This window comes from Coregonus clupeaformis, chromosome 26, assembly GCF_020615455.1.
Source record: "Coregonus clupeaformis isolate EN_2021a chromosome 26, ASM2061545v1, whole genome shotgun sequence".
Lineage (NCBI taxonomy): Eukaryota > Metazoa > Chordata > Actinopteri > Salmoniformes > Salmonidae > Coregonus > Coregonus clupeaformis.
In genome coordinates, this window is record NC_059217.1 from 24,940,518 (window position 1) to 24,964,322 (window position 23,805).

The following is a 23,805-nucleotide window of genomic DNA, read 5'->3' on the forward strand; positions in this document are numbered from 1 at the left end:
AACCCGATTGCCACTCTGACCGAGCTCCAGAGTTCCTCTGTGGAGATGGGAGAAACTTCCAGAAGGACAACCATCTCTGCAGCACTCCACCAATCAGGCCTTTATGGTAGAGTGGCCAGACGGTAGCCACTCCTCAGTAAAAGGCACTTGACAGCCCGCTTGGAGTTTGCCAAAAGGCTCTGAAAGACTCTCAGACCATGAGAAACAAGATTCTCTGGTCTGATGAAACCAAGATTGAACTCTTTGGCCTGAATGCCAAGTGTCACGTCTGGAGGAAACCTGGCACCATCCCTACGGTGAAGCATGGTGGTGGCAGCATCATGCTTGTGGGGATGTTTTTCAGTGGAAGGGACTGAGAGACTAGTCAGGATTGAGGGACAGATAAACGGAGCAAAGTACAGAGAGATCCTTGATGAAAACCTGCTCCAGAGTGCTCAGGACCTCATTACTTTTCTTCATTGGGCCTTGCATAGATTTATTGCACAACCAACCTGTGGAAAGCATGACGACATACTGCTGCTGGCACTGCTGACATTTCTAGTCACAATGAAAACCTTCATAGTCAGAGTATTACCTTTGCCCTGCTTAAAACATTTACTTTGATGAGTTTGACTTTGATGAGTTTCTGTCACCTGTCCACTGATATCTAATGTGTTTGTATGGGTTAAACTAAGGCATAATCTACACAACTTTAGAAGTCCTAGTCATTCTTACCCACTCACCCAGCTGCCCTTTGCTACCCTTCTCTCCTCTGTAACCCTGAAGACCCTGTTAGTACAAGTAGAGAGCTCTGTCAAGTCAACAGCACTGACACTGGAACAGTCTCCATTTATTGATGTATACCACATCTTCAGTCTTTGTACAGGTGTCCTACCTGTTCCCAAGGTTGTCCTGGAGGGCCATCATCAGAATCTATGCAATCAATTGCATCATTCCCAGGTCTTCCTGGAGGCCGGGCATCCCTGGTGGTCCAGGACCCCCTGGAATACAGACACGGGCGGCAGGAGATGAGGGAATTCAGTCTTAAACTGTGTGCTCAACCCTATAGCCAATGATAATGGCAGGCAACATGCAGCCCAAGGGCCATGTGAGGTCCAGTTTAAAAAATGAAAGCGACCCACCCAAATTTGAAATTCAATTGTTTAGTAAGTAGTTATGCCTTGGTGTAGATTCTGATACCTACGATTTTCCCCCCATCTCCTTTTCTTCCAGTAATTCCCGGTGGTCCCGGGAATAATAACAATCCCTGACTTTCAGTGAACAAGCACTATCAGTGACGATGATATTGTTACAGTAATAGTGTATGTTTACTTACAGGAGGTCCGGCATCCCCAGGGGGGCCAAGAGGCCCTGGAAGGCCTTTCAGTCTCTGAAGAGAAAGAACCAAAGCTCTAACTGACATACAGTACATAGACTGTAATCATATCTCATACGGGGTGGCAGGTAGCCTAGCGTTGGGCCAGTAACCGAAAAGTTGCTGGTTCGAATCCCAGAGCTGGCAAGGTGGAAAAATCTGCTGTTCTGCCCTTGAGCAAGGCAGTTAACTGCCAACAACAACTGCTCCTTGAAGGGGATGTCAATTAAAGCAGCCCCCAGCACCTCTTTGATGCAGAGAGGTTGGGTTAAATGTGGAAGACACATTTTGGTTGAATGCATTCAGTTATACAACTGACTAGGTATCCCCTTATGATGGAATACTTTTCACTTGATATGCTGCATTGCGTTTACAATAAACTGTGATCTCAACTCTTTGGGTATACAGAGGGTTCATTCACTACACTGCCACCTAAAGGGCATATCCTCCAATAACATGGTCTAGAAATGATTGATATGAGATGAGATCACCTACCGGCCATGTTGCAACAAGCTTTCTGAATAAAACACAAACGTTTGAAGAATTACAAAGAAATCAAAGGTCTGAATATATAATCAACGGTTTTATGCTGAAATATAATCACAATTTCTGAAAGAACAACAACTAAAATATAGCTGCGAGCAGCAATGAACGGGGTTCACAGGATGACAGAAAGGACACAAGATCAGTTGGATAACAAAGGAACAATCTTCCTATGTGTAATCAGTGAAAGCATTACCATGTTTATCTCTCAATACCACAAGGATGACGGAAGTGAAGTTTAGTCTAGTGCTGTAGGTTGGTTATCTTTGAATGTAGAAGGTAATAATTCTTAAAGTCATTACTTAATGGCGCCGGAGAAGATGGCTGCCGATTTACAGCCCTCTAACCAATTGCACTATTATGTGTGTTTTTCCGCGTTATTTGTAATTTATTTTGTACATAATGTTTCTGCCATCGTCTCTTATAACCAAAAAGAGCTTATGGATATCAGGACAGCGATTACTCACCTCGTATTGGACAAATAATTTTTCTTCAACGAGGCGGCCGCGAAGGATATCCTACAGACACCCGACAAGGCCCAAATCCCTGTCATTCGCATGAGGAAGAGACGGAGATATCGTGGACGTAGGTCGGGGTGCCTTGTAAGGATCCGACAGCGAGAGAGTAAACTGCCGCTCCCATCAATCCTATTAGCCAATCTTCAATCATTGGAAAATAAATTGGATGACCTAAGATTACGGTTATCCTACCAACGGGACATTAAAAACTGTAATATCTTATGTTTCACCGAGTCGTGGCTGAACGACGACATGGATAACATACAGTTAGCGGGCTATACGCTACATTGGCAGGATAGAACGGCTGACTCCGGTAAGACAAGGGGTGGCGGTCTGTGTATATTTGTAAACAACAGCTGGTGCACAAAATCAAATACTAAGGAAGTCTCGAGGTTTTGCTCGCCTGAGGTAGAGTATCTTATGATAAGCTGTAGACCACACTATTTACCAAGAGAGTTTTCATCGCTGTCTATTTACCACCACAAACCAATGCTGGCATTAAGATTGCACTGAATGAGCTGTATAAGGCCATAAGTCAACAGGAAAACGCTCATCCAGAGGCAGCGCTCCTAGTGGCCGGGGACTTTAATGCAGGGAAACTTAAATCCGTTCTACCTAATTTCTACCAGCATGTTAAATGTGCAACCAGAGGAAAAAAACTCTAGACCACCTTTACTCCACACACAGAGACGCATACAAAGCTCTCCCTCGCCCTCCATTTGGCAAATCTGACCATAACTCTATCCTCCTGATTCCTGCTTATAAGCTAAAACTAAAGCAGGAAGCACCAGTGACTCGGTTAATAAAAAAGTGGTCAGATGACACAGATGCTAAGCTACAGGACTGTTTTGCTAGCACAGACTGGAACATGTTCCGGGATTCTTCAGATAGCATTGAGGAGTACAACACATCAGTCACTGGCTTCATCAATAAGTGCATCGATGATGTCGTCTCCACAGTGACTGTACGTACATACCCCAACCAGAAGCCATGGATTACAGGAAACATCCGCAATGAGCTAAAGGGTAGAGCTGCCGCTTTCAAGGAGCGGGACTCTAACCTGGACGCTTATAAGAAATCCCGCTATGCCCTCCGACAAACCATCAAACAGGCAAAGAGTCAATACAGGACTAAGATTGAATCGTACTTCACCGGCTCTGACGCTCGTCGGATGTGGCAGGGCTTGAAAACTATTACAGACTACAAAGGGAAGCACAGCCGCGAGCTTCCCAGTGACACAAGCCTAACAGACGAGCTAAACCACTTCTATGCTCGCTTCGAGGCAAGCAACACTGAAGCATGCATGAGAGCACCAGCTGTTCCGGATGACTATGTGATCACGCTCTCCGTAGCCGATGTGAGTAAGACTTTTAAGCAGGTCAACATTCACAAGGCCGCAGGGCCAGACGGATTACCAGGACGTGTACTCCGAGCATGTGCTGACCAACTGGCAAGTGTCTTCACTGACATTTTCAACATGTCCCTGACTGAGTCTGTAATAGCAACATGTTTCAAGCAGACCACCATAGTCCCCGTGCCCAAGGACACTAAGATAACCTGCCTAAATGACTACCGACCCGTAGCACTGACGTCTGTAGCCATGAAGTGCTTTGAAAGGCTGGTCATGGCTCACATCAACACCATTATCCCAGAAACCCTAGACCCACTCCAATTTGCATACCGCCCCAACAGATCCACAGATGATGCAATCTCTATTGCACTCCACACTGCCCTTTCCCACCTGGACAAGAGGAACACCTATGTGAGAATGCTATTCATTGACTACAGCTCAGCATTCAACACCATAGTGCCCTCAAAGCTCATCACTAAGCTAAGGATCCTGGGACTAAACACCTCCCTCTGCAACTGGATCCTGGACTTCCTGACGGGTCGCCCCCAGGTGGTAAGGGTAGGTAACAACACATCTGCCACACTGATCCTCAACACGGGGGCCCCTCAGGGGTGCGTGCTCAGTCCCCTCCTGTACTCCCTGTTCACCCATGACTGCATGGCCAGGCACGACTCCAACACCATCATTAAGTTTGCCGACGACACAACAGTGGTAGGCCTGATCACCGACAACGATGAGACAGCCTATAGGGAGGAGGTCAGAGACCTGGCCGTGTGGTGCCAGGATAACAACCTCTCCCTCAACGTGATCAAGACAAAGGAGATGATTGTGGACTACAGGAAACAAAAGAGGTCTGAGCACGCCCCCATTCTCATCGACGGGGCTGTAGTGGAACAGGTTGAGAGCTTCAAGTTCCTTGGTGTCCACATCACCAACGAACTATCATGGTCCAAACACACCAAGACAGTCGTGAAGAGGGCACGACAAAGCCTATTCCCCCTCAGGAGACTGAAAAGATTCGGCATGGGTCCTCAGATCCTCAAAAAATTATACAGCTGCACCATCGAGAGCATCCTGACTGGTTGCATCACCGCCTGGTATGGCAACTGCTTGGCCTCCGACCGCAAGGCACTACAGAGGGTAGTGCGTACGGCCCAGTACATCACTGGGGCCAAGCTTCCTGCCATCCAGGACCTCTATACCAGGCGGTGTCAGAGGAAGGCCCTAAAAATTGTCAAAGACTCCAGCCACCCTAGTCATAGACTGTTCTCTCTGCTACCGCACAGCAAGCGGTACCGGAGTGCCAAGTCTAGGTCCAAAAGACTTCTCAACAGCTTCTACCCCCAAGCCATAAGACTCCTGAACAGCTAATCATGGCTACCCGGACTATTTGCACTGCCCCCCCACCCCCACCCCATCTTTTTACGCTGCTGCTACTCTGTTAATTATTTATGCATAGTCACTCTACCCACATGTACATATTACTTCAACTACCTCAACTAGCCGGTGCCCCCGCACATTGACTCTGCACCGGTACCCCTCTGTATATATAGCCTCCCTACTGTTATTTTATTTTACTTCTGCTATTTTTTTCTCAACAATTTTTTTGTTGTTGTTTTATTTTACTTTTTTATTAAAAATAAATGCACTGTTGGTTAAGGGCTGTAAGTAAGCATTTCACTGTAATGTCTGCACCTGTTGTATTCGGCGCATGTGGCCAATAAAATGTGATTTGATTTGATTTGATTTAATGTATTGACTTTACATATAAATATGAATATTTATAAATATATACACTACCGTTCAAAAGTTTGGGGTCACTTAGAAATGTCCTTGTTTTTGAAAGAAAATCAATTTTTTTGTCTGTTAAAATAACATCAAATTGATCAGAAATACAGTGTAGACATTGTTAATGTTGTAAATGGCTATTGTAGCTGGGAACGGCTGATTTTTTTATGTAATATCTACATAGGCGTACAGAGGCCCATTATCAGCAACCATCAGTCCTGTGTTCCAATGGCACGTTGTGTTTGCTAATCCAAGTTTATCATTTTAAAAGGCTAATTGATCATTAGAAAACCCTTTTGCAATTATGTTAGCACAGCTGAAAACTGTTGTGCTGATTAAAGAAGCAATAAAGCTGGCCTTCTTGAGACTAGTTGTGTATCTGGAGCATCAGCAATTGTGGGTTCGATTACAGGCTCAAAATGGCCAGAAACAAATAACGTTATTCTGAAACTCATCAGTCTATTCTTGTTCTGAGAAATGAAGGCTAATCCATGCGAGAAATTGCCAAGAAACTGAAGATCTCGTACAACGCTGTGTACTACTCCCTTTACAGAACAGCGCAAACTGGTTCTAACCAGAATAGAAAGATGAGTGGGAGGCCCCAGTGCACAACTGAGCAAGAGGACAAATACATTAGAGTGTCTAGTTTGAGAAACAGACACCTCACAGGTCCTCAACTGGCAGCTTCATTAAATAGTACCCGCAAAACACCAGTCTCAACGTCAACAGTGAAGAGGCGACTCCGGGATGCTGACCTTCTACGCAGAGTTGCAAAGAAAAAGCCATATCTCAGACTGGCCAATAAAAGAAAAGATTAAGATGGGCAAAAGAACACAGACACTGGACAGAGGAAGATTGGAAAAACTGTTATGGACAGACAAATCTAAGTTTGAGGTGTTCGGATCACAAAGAAGAACATTTGTGAGATGCAGACCAAAAGAAAAGATCCTGGAGGAGTGCTTGATGCCATCTGTCAATATGATGGTCTGGGGGTTCTTTGGTGGTGGGAAAGTGGGAGATTTGTACAGGTTAAAAGGGATCTTGAAGAAGGAAGCCTATTACTCCATTTTGCAACGCCATGCCATACCCTGTGGACGGCGCTTGATTGGAGTCAATTTCCTCCTACAACAGGACAATGACCCAAAGCACAGCTTCAAACTATGCAATAACTATTTAGGGAAGAATCAGTCAGCTGGTATTCTGTCTATAATGGAGTAGCCAGCACAGTCACCGGATCTCAACCCTATTGAGCTGTTGTGGGAGCAGCTTGACTGTAAGAAGTGCCCATCAAGCCAATCCAATTTGTGGGAGGTGCTTCAGGAATTATGGGGTGAAATCTCTTCAGATTACCTCAACAAATTGACAAATAGAATGCCAAAGGTCTGCAAGGCTGTAATTGCTGCAAATAGAGGATTCTTTGACGAAAGCAAAGTTTGAAGGACACAATTATTATTTCAATGAGAAATCATTATTTCTAACCTTGTCAATGACTACATTTCCTATTCATTTTGCTATATTTCCTATTCAAACTAATTTAATGTATGTTTTCATGGAAAACAAGGACATTTCTAAGTGACCCCAAACTTTTGAACGGTAGTGTATACGCTGACTGTGCAAGCAGCAGGACGTCCGGTTTCTCATTTTCCCAAATGAAATATCCACTTTTCACTACATGCAGACCACATAATAGGGCAACAATACAGTATGCGATTATACCGATGTACTAATCATGATATTTCACATTGTTAATCTGGATAATTTAAATCTAACATTAATTTGCATGAGACAAAGCCCACTTGATCAATAGTTATTGCTCTAGTATCCTATGGTGCCACTGGTGCCAATGACATCTATAATGCCACCAACTGGTCTGGTGGAGCCATCTATGATTGCAGTGACTTTATATTCACACAGCTTCTAAGGACATATACTGTACATAGGGTTTACATAAGAAATGTCATGGCCCCATGTCCATTGGTTCAGTTTATATAGCCCTGGTATGATTTGGTGACATCTAATGGTGTAGCGTGGCCGACTTTGAATGCAGCAACTAATCATTCTCATTTATTGAGTCTATATACCAAATTTGGAGTCAATCGGACTTATGGTTCACGAGAAGAAGATTTTAAAAGTATTTCTAGCATTAGCATATGTGCTAACGTGCATCTATAGGCACAGTGCGGCCATATTTGAATGCAGCAACAATTTTTTCTCAAAACCATTTTAGATTGATGTAATGAGTCTAAATACAAAATCATATTCACCTTAGGGATGTCCATGATAGTGATGACAAGTTGATATGCCACTGTGGAGTGGATTTACAGTGGTTTAATTGGACATAAAATCTGATTGGGCCTACATTCCAAATTTGGTATAATTTGGTCCTATGGTTCATGAGAAGAACATTTATGTAATTCTAGCATATTTAAGCATATTAACGTATGTGCTAAATTGCTAATATGCATCTACTGGTATAGTGTGGTCATCTTTGAATGCATCAATGTTATTTTCTCAAACTCTTTAGGGGCTATTGTGATGAGTCCAAATAACACATTTGGAGTGAATCTGACTTTTAGTCCATGAGAATAAGAATTTGTGTGATTATTTTAAGCATTAGCGTTACATAATCAAAAAAGTGAATCGTTAATAGTTTCGTTATTTTTTAAGGTATCAATACCCAACTTAACATGGTTCACCAAATAAGTCATTGCCACCATTAAGAAGTCAGTCAGAGCCAGAGACACAGACAAAGACAGGGATAACACCTGAAACAGATAAGTTAAAGATCCCTCATAAGATAGGAGGGCTGAGTGAAACCTCCACACTGCAGAATGATAATGTAGCAAAGATCACTAGAAATAGTACTATAGTAAAAGATGTAGGGTTTGATACTGGCACAGTATCAGAGTCCCCCCTCTTCGCTCCTGATAGGCCATCTGAGCGTGACAGATCCAGTGAACTGGCTCCCTCCTCTGAACCCTATTTATCTGGGAAAATAGAGGAGCCACAGGGTCCAGGAAGCATCACAAACAAAACAGTATCTTCACAAACCTCTGGACCTGCTCATCAGACACACCAAACCAATACAGCCAGAGATGTCTCTGGGACGAAAGGTGTAGTAGTACCATCTCAGACTGCGGAGACAGCCATTCTCAGTCCCACTGCATGGTCAGAAAACCCCACTACACCAGCCCTGCTGACCCAGGAGTCAGACAGTGATGGAGAATTAATAGGCTCAGGGAGAAAAGCATCAGTGAGGTTAGATGATTTACAGATTCCACCTGAACCCAAACAGGCCTTTGGGCCTACAAGACCAACAGGGTCTTTAGAACCCACCATACAACCCAAATAATATATACTGTTACAGGAGACGGTCGCAGTTCCGGAACGACCCACTAGGTGTCATCCTCCGACAACTTTAGGCACCTCCTCACTCACAGTCTGGACTAATGATAAAGAAATGTAAGATAAGATATGACTAAAATGTCACACCCTCAGTTAAACTAATAATGTATGACTATTTGTAAACTAGAGCTTAGAGAGTTAATCAAATGTGCTTAAATAAGATGCATATTTGCCCAGCAACAGAGTATTTGTGTCTTGTAATTAGGCAAGCAGAAGGGTAAAACGTTGAAACCAATAACAGGAGACCAGTTTCAAAAACAGATGTCCCCACACAGGCAAGGGGAGTGAGAGGCTTGCAGAATATTGTGAGAACAGCGATAACTATGTATGGGAATAGAGAAAAAATGCAGCCTGCCCGAGCAAGGAGCGGGGTGGGATTTTTCCTCTGATGTGTGTGTATAAAAAGATTGTGCTTCCATTTTGGGACAGAGCACTCTGATGAATAAAGGCTGACCATTGCAGAAAGGGGTCTTTGTTTAATTCATTATTTAAACTAGAGATTTACAACCTCTGGGAATTATTCAAAGATTTAAGAAGTAGTTGACTTCAACCATTGAGATAACAAAATTATTGTGACAGCTTGGTCCTTCGAGCCGGATCTCAAGATCCGTTGTTGTTGTCCCACGGAACCCTGAAACCGTGCACGGGCGGATCTAGGATCCGTGAGACAAAGACCTGACATCTGAGATTGATGGTTTAATTCAGGCCGGTGGTGACCTGGTTCACGACAGGAACGGTGATGAGATCTAACCAAAATTGAAAATCCCACCCTGCAAGAATAAGGTCAGTGGCGACGCGCACCACTGGCTTGGTGCGAGGGACAGGAACAGGCCGGGCCGGGCTGGCGATGCGCACCACTGGCTTGGTGCGAGGAGCAGGAACAGGCCGGGCCGGGCTGGCGACGCGCACCACTGACTTGGTGCGAGGGACAGGAACAGGCCGGATCGGGCTGGCGACGCGCACCACTGGCTTGGTGTGAGGGGCAGGAACAGGCCGGGCCGGGCTGGCGACGCGCACCACTGGCTTGGTGCGAGGGGCAGGAACGGGTCGGGCCGTACTGGGAACACGCACCACTGGCTTGGTGCGAGGGGCAGGAACGGGTCGGGACGTTTTTTGGGGGGAATTTAATCTGTATCCTGCAGTAAAAATTAATAGTTAAAATTTGCTGTAGTGAGGTTCCGTCAATAATCCAAAACGGGATCGACATCACGGTAGCCCGTTTTTAGACGTTTATCTAGAGAAAACCCAATGCGCCAGTATTCTAGATAAATATAAAACGGGGAAAAGGCCGGGTGTAAGATCAAAAACGGAGTGGGGGTCCGAAATTGACTCCAGGTAGTTGAGGCCATTGCCAAAAATAAACGAACCTTGTGTTGTGTTCAATCTGGGATTGTCAATAGTACACAGGAAGGAAGTAAACTTCGGTGTTTTTAGACGTTTATCTAGAGAAAACCCAATGCGCCAGTATTCTAGATAAATATAAAACGGGGGTGAAACTTCAAGGAGGGAAATAACTATTATCGTGTGAGATAGATACATTAAACAAGTCAAAAGTCATAACTCTATCCGTTTCAGTGAAAACTGGAGCCTTACAAACTCTAGGTTACCAATAGTGTTAACTATGCCTCTGTCTATCCCTGTTCTCTCCTCTCCGCACAGGCTATACAAACGCCTCACACCGCGTGGCTGCTGCCTCTCTAACCTGGTGGTCCCTGCACGCACAACCCACGTGGAGTTCCAGGTCACCGGCAGCCTCTGGAACTGCCGTTCTGCGGCCAACAAGGCCGGTGCGAGGGACAGGAACAGGCCGGGCCGGGCTGGCAATGCGCACCACTGGCTTGGTGTGAGGGGCAGGAACAGGCCGGGCCGGGCTGGCGACGCGCACCACTGGCTTGGTGCGAGGGGCAGGAACGGGTCGGGCCGTACTGGGAACACGCACCACTGGCTTGGTGCGAGGGGCAGGAACGGGTCGGGCCGTACTGAGAACACGCACTACTGGCTTAGTGCGGGAAGCAGGAACGGGCCGGACCGGACTGGCGACACGCACCACTTTCTTGGTGCAAGGAGCGGGACTGGGTTCCTTTATTAACCCCCGCTCCTTCTGCTGCCTAACCAGCTCTTCTCGCCGTGCCTCTACACTTTCCTTCTCCCTTATAGCCTCCTGTAGCGCCTCCCTCTGACCGAATAACTCCTGCTCCCTCTGAACCAATAGCCCCCGTAACATGGTGGCCTCCTAACCTGCAGATCTGCCCTGTCGCGGCCTCCTGCTGCCTCGTCGTCCACACCGTGTTCCCCCCCCAAAAAAAATGATTGGGGTTGCCTCTCGGGTCTCCGTCGTCGGCACTCCTCTTCCCGTGAGGACTCCTCCGGGAGCCCCCACGAGTTAGGGAACAGAAACTTGTCGTTGTCGTCATCCTCCGACTCCTCAGTATAATACTGTTCCCACTCCTCTTCCCAAGGTCGTAGGGACCCAAACTGAAAACCAACCGGGTGCAGTGGTCGGGGCTCTTCTCTCACGCTCCCCGACCACCCCTTTAGCCCCCCCAAAAAATGTTATTGGGGCTGCTTCTCGGGCCTCCTCCTCGGCCGGCTTCCGTGTTGCCGTTGCTCCTCTCCTGCCTGGGCATCTACCTTCGCCCATGGCCCTTTCCCCGCGAATATCTCTTCCCATGACCACAATTTGCCCACCTGTGACATGGCAATTCGCTCTTCCTGGGCACGCTGCTTGGTCCTCGTTTGGTGGGATCTTCTGTCACGTTCGTTCATCGACGGGTCAGACCAAGGCGCAGCGTGATATGCGTACATGTTTATGAAATATTAAACACAACGACAAAACAACAAACTAAACTAAACGAAACGTGAAGTCCAAGGTACACAAAAAACATACCTCAACACGGAACAAGATCCCACAACCCACTAGTGCCAATAGGCTGCCTAAGTATGGTCCCCAATCAGAGACAACGAGCGACAGCTGCCTCTGATTGGGAACCACACCGGCCAACATAGATCTAGACATACTAGAACTACAACATAGAAATCCACAACATAGAAACTACACACCCTGACTCAACATATACGAGTCCCCTGAGTCAGGGCGTGACACTACCTGTTCACCTGTGTATTTATGCCCTCACTTCCTTGTGTTCCCTTGCTCAGTTTTCTCTGTTAGTTTCTCTATGTCCAGCAGTATTACTCAGTGTCTGATCGGAGACCAATGTACAGGTACTTGAGAAGTGTTCTCCCTGTTTCGTTATTTGTTACAGTCGTAGGTAGTATTTCGTATTTTGGCTGTCAGTTAGTCCGTTATTTTGTATTTTGGCTTCGGGACCACCAGTAAAGATCATTTTTTCACCATCTCTGCCTACTGCCTACTGTATATCCTGCACCGCACCTGGGTCACACCTCACACCAAGCCTTACACATTTATAGAAAACCATGAAAGAACCAAGCAATGCTGTACTGTGGAAGTGAGATAAAAATGAAATAGCTAAATCGAAAGGATTTAGGCAGTCATTAGTATTGGCAACAATCACAGTCTTAACGATTGGGCCTTCATCCTATGTTGCATATGACCAGGAAAAATCCTCCTAACACAACAAAACAAAGCAAAACACAACAATCTTGTCCAATCATCCTTCTAAAGTCTTGCATTGTAATTATAATAGCACTCATTACTTACTTTAACATGTAAGGTACTGTCAATGTAAAATCGAGCACAGAAGAAGCAGAATACAAGCAGAATCCATTACAAATGCATTTCAATACAATAAATCCCTTGTTCTTCCCTTACACCAGAATGTACCCCATAGAGCTGATAGTACAGGAGATGGACTTACATAACTGAGTAACAGCAGAACCACGGCAGGGCCCTGCATCACTGCAGACCAGAGCTGACCATGAAGCCTGATCCCTCTGACTGCAGTAAGAGCGGGTCTCCCTGTCTCACTCACACACACACTTCACCCAGCACCCAGGCCAGTGCTAGAACAGACCCCTCCATGAAGAAGGGCCAGTGCTGGACAGGCTCCCACAGACACAGACACAGGCCATATCAGTGACTGGAATGACCAGGAAAATAGCCCTAAACCACACTAGTTGCCACACACAAATCCACAAAGGTGACAGTTCCACAGTTGCAGCCCCAGACGGTCAGGTCAGTATTCACCAGGGAGCTTCTTACGAGTAAACATCAGTATATTCCATATGCATTGGTCACTTATTTTCAGATGGGAGTGCTAGTTGTTGGTGTGTGTAGTATGTGTTAGTCCTGCTTTTTTCATGTGCAGGGAAGGACAGAGTGAGGGGAGACGTGAGGTTTTATTCAGGCAGGGCATCACTGAGGTAGCAGCGTCATCCATAGAAGCCTTGTCACTGACGAGTGCCAGGATGAAGGATGGCTACTGAGATGGCAGGACTCAGAGACCACCCACACCACACGCCTGCCTGGTTTAGACAAGGCATACAGGACCAACAATTACAATATGATGATGGTTCTCCATTGATTTTAATATTCACTCTTTGGTTAGGTCTGCACAATTAGAGCTCTGTCTGATATCAGGCAGAGCTCTAATTGTGATTCGTATTCAAAAAACAAAGATCTTAATAGCTTCAAATGCTAAGAGATATTCATTTGATTCAAATTGACAAAATTCCAATAATGCTTTGAATGCATTGTTAAACCGTTAAATTATCAAGAGTGATAGTCCCCTGTAGCTCAGTTGGTAGAGCATGGCACTTGCAACGCCAGGGTTGTGGGTTCGTTTCCCACGGGGGGCCAGTATGAAAAAATATATGCACTCACTAACTGTATGTCGCTCTGGATAAGAGCGTCTGCTAAATGACTAAAATGTAAAATGATAACAGTTTAAATAAAACAAGTTAAATAATTTGTAAGATAACATAATATAACTATTACTCCACCAGAAGATATGACCAATCAGCATATATCACCAAGTTATATTCACCTGTCCTCTGATTAGTCCAAGTAAGTATTTAGTTGGACGGTGTATACCATGTGCATCCTGTACATACGACTAATAAAAACATGAAACTTGACCTTCCTCACTGGTGCATCCCCCTCTTTTCCCTGGGGTGGGAGGAAGACTGCGGCCGATGTGAGGAATGTAGCACGGGGGTCAGAAAAGCAGTGGGCTTACGGTAAAGGGTGTGTGGTAGGGCTGGATGGCCCCTCCCAGCAGAGTGAGACCCTGGGTGGAGACCTCCAGGCCAGGGTAGTTCCTCCAGGGTATACTCTCCAGCAGGCTGCAGTCAGCATACACCTCCAGTCTGGACAGAGAGACAGACAGGGCCAGCCAGTGCCAATCTACATCCCACATGAGGCCTGCTGGAAACCTGCCCAGAGGAACTGGACACAGAGAGAGAGAGATGTGGTGGATCAGTAGACAACTGGTACAGAGCCACTCCACTGTAGAGGACGTTGTGCCTATGAGCGATAGTATCTTTGTGAGGTGGAAAAAGTAATTGAGCTTTTTCTTAAGGGCAAAATAAATGATACGCTCGATGGATTTTCATAACATTGTAATAGGAGACATATGTCACGTCAACCATTCTAATGACATGTATTACAAAATCATCAGCCATAGCTCCTTGCGGTGAGGATAAGGACGTGACTGTGTGTGTATATCTGCATGTCTATCTGTTGGTACTGTCTCACTCGTAGCGGCGGCTCCAGGTACTGATGAAGGTGAGTAGTCCAGATCCTAGTCTCAGCTGTAGCAACTCCTCCCCTTCCTCTGACAGCACCGCCAGCAGACTCCTCTCCTCCACCCAGGCCCCCCCCGCCCCCGCCCCCCCCCCCGCCTCAGTCTCATCACAATGCTCAGCTCATCTGAAAACCTGACACACACACACACACTCACGTCTAACACATCAGGCTCACACTGCATCATCAACCACAAACAGTCTTGACAGTCTTGTCTATGCAATCGTGACTGACGCAAATTAGCAAGCCAAATAAGGCTATTTTGCATTCAAAGTGGAGTGAAATGTAATTGTCATGTTTCAGACAGGATAAGTGATATACTGGTAATTTAAACACATACAGTGAGGGAAAAAAGTATGTTTTCCCACTGACAAAGAAATGATCAGTCTATAATTTTAATGGTAGGTTTATTTGAACAGTGAGAGACAGAATAACAACAAAAAAATCCAGAAAAACGCATGTCAAAAATGTTTTAAATTGATTTGCATTTTAATGAAGGAAATAAGTATTTGACCCCCTCTCAATCAGAAAGATTTCTGGCTCCCAGGTATCTTTTATACAGGTAACGAGCTGAGATTAGGAGCACACTCTTAAAGTGAGTGCTCCTAATCTCAGTTTGTTACCAGTATAAAAGACATTCTTTGTCCTCCAAACACGACGAGTTGAGTTTTTACCAAAAAGTTATATTTTGGTTTCATCTGACCATATGACATTCTCCCAATCCTCTTCTGGATCATCCAAATGCACTCTAGCAAACTTCAGACGGGCCTGGACATGTACTGGCTTAAGCAGGGGGGAAACGTCTGGCACTGCAGGATTTGAGTCCCTGGCGGCGTAGTGTGTTACTGATGGTAGGCTTTCTTACTTTGGTCCCAGCTCTCTGCAGGTCATTCACTAGGTCCCCCCGTGTGGTTCTGGGATTTTTCCTCACCGTTCTTGTGATCATTTTGACCCCACGGGGTGAGATCTTGCGTGGAGCCCCAGATCGAGGGAGATTATCAGTGGTCTTGTATGTCTTCCATTTCCTAATAATTGCTCCCACAGTTGATTTCTTCAAACCAAGCTGCTTACCTATTGCAGATTCAGTCTTCCCAGCCTGGTGCAGGTCTACAATTTTGTTTCTGGTGTCCTTTGACAGCTCTTTGGTCTTGGCCATAGTGGAGTTTGGAGTGTGACTGTTTGAGGTTGTGGACAGGTGTCTTTTATACTGATAACAAGTTCAAACAGGTGCCATTAATACAGGTAACGAGTGGAGGACAGAGGAGCCTCTTAAAGAAGAAGTTACAGGTCTGTGAGAGCCAGAAATATTGCTTGTTTGTAGGTGACCAAATACTTATTTTCCACCATAATTTGCAAATAAATTCATTAAAAATCCTACAATGTGACTTTCTGGAAAAAAAATTCTCAATTTGTCTGTCATAGTTGACGTGTACCTATGATGAGAATTACAGGCCTCTCTCATCTTTTTAAGTGGGAGAACTTGCACAATTGGTGGCTGACTAAATACTTTTTTCCCCCACTGTATCAAACCACGTGGTTTATCTTTAGCCTACTGAGACAAAGACAAGCAGCCATGCCTGATGAGCCACAGCTCTCTCCATCATCATAAATATATCTGCTACATCTAAAGCAGTGAGCTATGATTTATACATTATATAGATTTAATAAACAATAGAATCATCAAAGATGAGACCAAAACATCTGCTCAAAAATAAATCTCTCTTGTCCTCATTTCGCCGGAGTCAAAATGCTGTATTTCCGCTGTCATAAGTTGATTTTCAAAAGACGATTTGTCACCACAGCTTAGTTGACATTTCATTAAAGAGGATTAATCTTATTTAATGGTTCTTTACACAGATATGCAAACATATTTTTGTCAAAGTCATAGACAGGCATCTAGATTAAAATACAGTATAAACAGTGCATTAAATTAGACATGTATTTATTTATATATACTACATACAGTCGCTAGTGAGAGTCTACACACCCCTTGCACAGTTTTCACATTTTGCTGCTTTAAAATTACATCTAAAAAGAGATAAAATTAGGTTTTTTCCCCATTGATCTACATAACCTTCTCCACATTTTCAAAGTGAAAGAAACATTTAAGAGTTTCATTCCAAAACGCTATATATAAATGTTCAGACATTTTGGTAAATTAGCTTGTATTGTTTAAAGAACTTATGAAAGAGGTTGGGGTATATTTTCACCACCTAATCATGGCATGGGGTTGTTCAGTGACAGACATGTATTTGTTTGATATCAATTACTTGATGTTTTCATTTCAGAGAGACAAATAATCATGTTGCAAAACGTTATATATCTGCCTCACTCTCAGAGAAATAAGTACAACTGCTAGGTTTTACACAGTCAAACGTGATAAATAACACAACATTTTATAAAGAACTGCCCAAATGATACATTTGTGACATCTATATATATATATATATATATATATATATATATATATATATATATATACAGTGAGGGGAAAAAAGTATTTGATCCCCTGCTGATTTTGTACGTTTGCCCACTGACAAGGAAATGATCAGTCTATAATTTTAATGGTAGGTTTATTTGAACAGTGTGAGACAGAATAACAACAAAAAAATCCAGAAAAACGCATGTCAAAAATGTTATAAATTGATTTGCATTTTAATGAGGGAAATAAGTATTTGACCCCTCTGCAAAACATGACTTAGTACTTGGTGGCAAAACCCTTGTTGGCAATCACAGAGGTCAGACGTTTCTTGTAGTTGGCCACCAGGTTTGCACACATCTCAGGAGGGATTTTGTCCCACTCCTCTTTGCAGATCTTCTCTAAGTCATTAAGGTTTCGAGGCTGACGTTTGGCAACTCGAACCTTCAGCTCCCTCCACAGATTTTCTATGGGATTAAGGTCTGGAGACTTGCTAGCCTACTCCAGGACCTTAATGTGCTTCTTATTGAGCCACTCATTTGTTGCCTTGGCCGTGTGTTTTGGGTCATTGTCATGCTGGAATACCCATCCACGACCCATTTTCAATGCCCTGGCTGAGGGAAGGAGGTTCTCACCCAAGATTTGACGGTACATGGCCCCGTCCATTGTCCCTTTGACGCGGTGAAGTTGTCCTGTCCCCTTAGCAGAAAAACACCCCCAAAGCATAATGTTTCCACCTCCATGTTTGACGGTGGGGATGGTGTTCTTGGGGTCATAGGCAGCATTCTTCCTCCTCCAAACACGGCGAGTTGAGTTGATGCCAAAGAGCTCGATTTTGGTCTCATCTGACCACAACACTTTCACCCAGTTCTCCTCTGAATCATTCAGATGTTCATTGGCAAACTTCAGACGGTCCTGTATATGTGCTTTCTTGAGCAGGGGGACCTTGCGGGCGCTGCAGGATTTCAGTCCTTCACGGCGTAGTGTGTTACCAATTGTTTTCTTGGTGACTATGGTCCCAGCTGCCTTGAGATCATTGACAAGATCCTCCCGTGTAGTTCTGGACTGATTCCTCCCCGTTCTCAAGATCATTGCAACTCCACGAGGTGAGATCTTGCATGGAGCCCCAGGCCGAGGGAGATTGACAGTTCTTTTGTGTTTCTTCCATTTGCGAATAATCGCACCAACTGTTGTCACCTTCTCACCAAGCTGCTTGGCGATGGTCTTGTAGCCCATTCCAGCTAATGGTAGGTCTACAATCTTGTCCCTGACATCCTTTGAGAGCTCTTTGGTCTTGGCCATGGTGGAGAGTTTGGAATCTGATTGATTGATTGCTTCTGTGGACAGGTGTCTTTTATACAGGTAACAAACTGAGATTAGGAGCACTCCCTTTAAGAGTGTGCGTCTAATCTCAGCTCGTTACCTGTATAAAAGACACCTGGGAGCCAGAAATCTTTCTGATTGAGAGGGGGTCAAATACTTATTTCCCTCATTAAAATGCAAATCAATTTATAACATTTTTGACATGCGTTTTTCTGGATTTTTTTGTTGTTATTCTGTCTCTCACTGTTCAAATAAACCTACCATTAAAATTATAGACTGATAATTTCTTTGTCAGTGGGCAAACATACAAAATCAGCAGGGGATCAAATACTTTTTTCCCTCACTGTATCCATCTTTGACAAAATTGCTCAAGCTCAGTAAATCTGGCTGGGAGTCATTGATGGACAGCAATATTCAAACCTTGTCTCAGATTTTTTTCAACAGATTTAAGTCAGGATGGAGACTGGACCATTCAGGAACACTCAAAGACTCTTGGAAATCGGGTGTAGTCTCAGTCCTGACTTTTGCCTGAAAATCAGAGACAAGGTTTGAATATTGCTGTCCATCAATGATTCCCAACTAAATTTACTGAGCTTGAGCAAGTTTGTCAAAGATGGATATAATGTTTCCCTAAGAGTTGTGCAAGGTTGGTAGAATCTTATTCCAAATGATTCACAGCTGTAATGGCTGCCAAAGGTGCTTCCACCGAGTATTAATTCTGGGGTGTGAAGACATACCGAATCAATACATCTTCGTTTTTATTTTTTTCATTTGGAAAATGTTCTATAACTTTCTTCTACTTTGAAAATGTAGATTATGTTGTGTAGATCTGTAGGAAAAATATCAATTTACATTTTAAGACAGCAAAATGTGAAGACTGTGCAAGAGGTGTGTAGACTTTCACTTGGCACTGTATATACCAGATTTATTTTTCGTTTTCTATACCAGCAATTTATGAGCAACATAAAACTCATCATGTTTCACAGGCCAGTAGAACATTGGACCAAATACTTCCTATTCACATTTCAGAAATATGTCCACAAAACAAATTACAACACGGCAAGTGATATAATATAAGCTCTCTTTTGGGGAACAATCACTGTTCAAAAGCTGGAATGTTTAAAAGTGGAAATGTTCAAATGCTGGGCTCAAAAACCACATGTGTAAACATAATTCTGTTGGGGTCTGATGAGAGAGAACGCCACTGAGTGGACATGGATCCATCAACTGCACTGAGTCACCCTACTCACAGGCAGGCACATTTTATCCCTATCACCGTAACCATCACCATAATGTTGCTACAACACAGAGCTGTATCAGGGTAAAATCTATTTTTATACAGCACTGTAAACCTGTTAGCAAAAACTGACTCGGTCAGTGTTAAAAGTGACATGGGAGTTAACTTAAAAATAAATCATAGTTAGGAATCATCCATAAAAACATCCATGTTGAAATCATTTGCATCAAAGGACAGATATTATTCATTATTACACAAAAGGAAACACATCCTCAAGACACTTGATTCTATTTACAGGAAAAATGGCTTTGTAGACTTTCTTTTTCAGTAGTATCCAGCACATGAACATGATAGTCTCTCTAGAAATCCAAGTTGTTTCCCACAATTTTCAAATGCTCTGGCTTAAAGAGAATGTCCAGTACTTTTGTATACTTTTTAGCCAGTAGTTCTGAAAGTAGAGCTCACGAGACAAAAGTGGTCCCCGAAAATGGTGTACTATATCTCGTGCAGATATGTGCACCACGTCTTTGCTCTCTCTCTCACTCTGCTGTGTGTGCATGATGTGCAGTCACTCAAATGGCGAGGGACTCGAATTGCTAGAACTCATTGGTTGAACTCGAATTGCTAGTGGGCTGGCCCTCGTGGGGCAAAATGTAGGGAAAATGGCGCAGCACAGCTTCCAGAAAAACAGTTGCTTTCAAACAAGGGATTTCGTGGCTAATTGCTGATAGATTATGCATGTATGAACTACACATTAACACATCCAGCCCAGAGTGGGATGTTTAAAAAAGACTTAGTAGTCGCCAATGTTCCAGAGCATGTCTTTAACAGGGTCTGGTTTTCCAGACTATGGACATGACAGCAGTATCCAGACCATGAACATTACACTATGTCTGTTGTTTCCATATAGTTTTGTAGGAGAGGCCAGTCTTGCTGCTGTCCAGTCAAGGTCTATAGTTCAGGGCTGGCCCTCTCCCAAGTCCTCAAAGTGGACATCATGCTTAATCCAATGAGGTGACAGTGACAGACAACAGCATGGTAGTGGGTCCTCTGTCCAGAGACACACTGAAGGTCACACAAGGACACACCCACCATGTTTAGGCTGAAAATGAGAACTTGAGCATTGACATGAAATTACACTGGAACACCTGACTTGAGAGGGTTCAAAGCCCTAGAGCTCTGGAAATGTACAGTTCCTATCAGGGAAAAGTAATGTCCTTGCTTAATGGGTCCCAACTAGCACATAACATTCTGAGAACCATATGTTTCTTAGAGCTTGGTGAGAGTGTGGTTGTCCTATGGTTATTTTGCATACAACCTTCCCACAAGGTTCTGAGAAGGGTGCAGGATACCCAGCTAGCAGATAACTTTCTGAGAACCATATACATTGAGTGTACAAAACATTAAGGACACCTGCTCTTTCCATGACATAGACTGACCAGGTGAATCCAGGTGAAAGCTATGATCCCTTATTGATGTCACTTGTTAAATCCACTTCAATCAGTTTAGATGAAGGGGAGGAGACAGGTTAAAGAAGGATTTTTAAGCCTTGAGACAATTGAGACATGGATTATGTATGTGTGCCATTCAGAGGGTGAATGGGCAAGACAAAAGATTGAAGTGCCTTTGAACAGGATATGGTAGTAGGTGCCAGGCGCACCGGTTTGTGTCAAGAACTGCAACGCAGCTGGGTTTGTCACGCTCAACAGTTTTGTGTGTATTAGGAAGGTGTCCTTAATGTTTTGTACAATCAGTGTATTTCTTAGTTGGGAATTTCAGTACTTCAGCATAACGTTTCGTCATGGTTCTATTTAAAGTAATGTTCTCAAATTGTTCAGAGAATGTTAAGAAACAACGTTCTTCTTTGGGAATTTCAGTACTTCAGCATAACGTTTTCTGCAGGCTTCCTCATGGTTCTATTTAAAGTCATGTTCTCAGAACATTAAGAAAAGTTTCCATAAAAACATTAGTAACGTTCAAAGTAGTGATGATACGTTTGATACCGGTGCTCTGAGGCATACGTCAAAATCGCTAAGCAGGTTACTTCAAAGCAGTGTGCCTATGCTTGTTTCACTTTATCAGAAGCACGTGATCAATGACGTCCGAAGCTTTGTTTTGTCGAGCAACCACCTGATTGGTTTGGTATTGGTTTTGGTAGAAGACAAAAAGGCTACTCTGCACAGGCAACATGGCGTGTGCGACTATTATAATTTGGAGGTTCTAAATTATTTTGACCAGCAGGTGCCACTAGTGTACAACATGTTGATCAAAGCCTCGAGTAATGAACCTATTTTTGACACAATTGGCTGGAAATGCCCAATGCTTCAGGAAGCTCAGTTTCCCCATCACTAGTTCAAAGAACGTTCTGAGAATGTTATTTAAAAACATATACATTCTGTTCTCAGCGTCAACAAAACTCTCTCTATCCTCTATCCTGTTAAGTGTGTTCAGGTGTGTTGGCCGCGCCCACTAATTGGCCATGCCTGATCTTAATGAGTGCTTGTTTCCTTTGAAATAGGGTTTTTTGAATAGACTAAAATTAACAGCTTTGTATGAGTTTAAAAAAACATGGCATGCTAATAACTCCATCCTGGTGGCACAGTGGACTAATTCCATGGATAGGGAACAGAACATCATAGATTCGAATCTCACTGGCGCCGTGACACAATAAAAAAGAAATGTGTTTGCATGATTAATGCCTCAGAAAATCAATTTCCATGTGTCCTATCTGTGCTTGGAGTTCAAAACAGTTAAACTACCTGTAATTTCCATTATCAGAATGTTAATAAAACCTCCCAGGAAAACTTTCAGGGAACCATTGTAAAATGTTCTCAGAACCTTCCTGCAACATAAAAATTTTATTTCCCAGAACAGGCAACATTTTCACTTCCGTTCTTAGTATGTTTAAAAAACGTTCAGTTTTACTGGTAAGGAAACTTATGGCTTCGTACCCAGGACCAAAAACGTACGTTCCCACAACTTCCAAGGAACCCAATGTGCTAGTTGGGTTGTTTCAAATAAGTGTCTGATGTGACAACCAATGTCTGCTTCAGATCCCTACACACCAATCACTGTTTCATCATGATCCACAAAGATCTAACAATTGAGAACTTCTTATCTTACAGGAGGAAAATAGTACCATTTCAACATATTCCTGATACTTCAGTGTCACATGCTATTTTCAGCTACATACTGTACTTAAAACATACTTATTATTTTCATAGGTCTAAGCAGTGAGGATACAGTTGAAGTCGGAAGTTTACATACACTTAGGTTGGAGTCATTAAAACACGTTTTTCAACCACTCCACACATTTCTTGTTAACAAACTATAGTTTTGGCAAGTCGGTTAGGACATCTACTTTGTGCATGACACAAGTAATTCACTGTATCACAATTCCAGTGGGTCAGAAGTTTACATACACTATGTTGACTGTGCCTTTAAAAAGCTTGGAAAATTCCAGAAAATGATGGCTTTAGAAGCTTCTGATAGGCTAATTGACATAATTAGAGTCAATTGGAGGTGTACCTGTGGATGTATTTTAAGGCCTACCTTCAAACTCAGTGCCTCTTTGCTTGACATCATGGGAAAATCAAAAGAAATCAGCCAAGACCTCAGAAAAAAATTTGTAGACCTCCACAAATCTGGTTCATCCTTCGGAGCAATTTCCAAAACGCCTGAAGGTACCACATTAATCTGTACAAACAATAGTACGCAAGTATAAACACCATGGGACCACACAGTTGTCATACCGCTCAGGAAGGAGACGCGTTGTGTCTCCTAGAGATGAACGTACTTTGGTGCGAAAAGTGCAAATCAATCCCAGAACAACAGCAAAGGACCTTGTGAAGATGCTGGAGGAAACAGGTACAAAAAACTAGTCCTATATCGACATAACCTCAAAGGCCGCTCAGCAAGGAAGAAGCCACTGCTCCAAAACCGCCATAAAAAAGCAAGACTACGGTTTGCAACTGCACATGGGGACAAAGTTCGTACTTTTTGTATGTCCTCTGGTCTGATGAAACAAAAATATAACTGTTCGGGCATAATGACCATCGTTATGTTTGGAGGAAAAAGGGGAATGCTTGCAAGCCGAAGAACACCATCCCAGCCGTGAAGCATGGGGGTGGCAGCATCATGCTGTG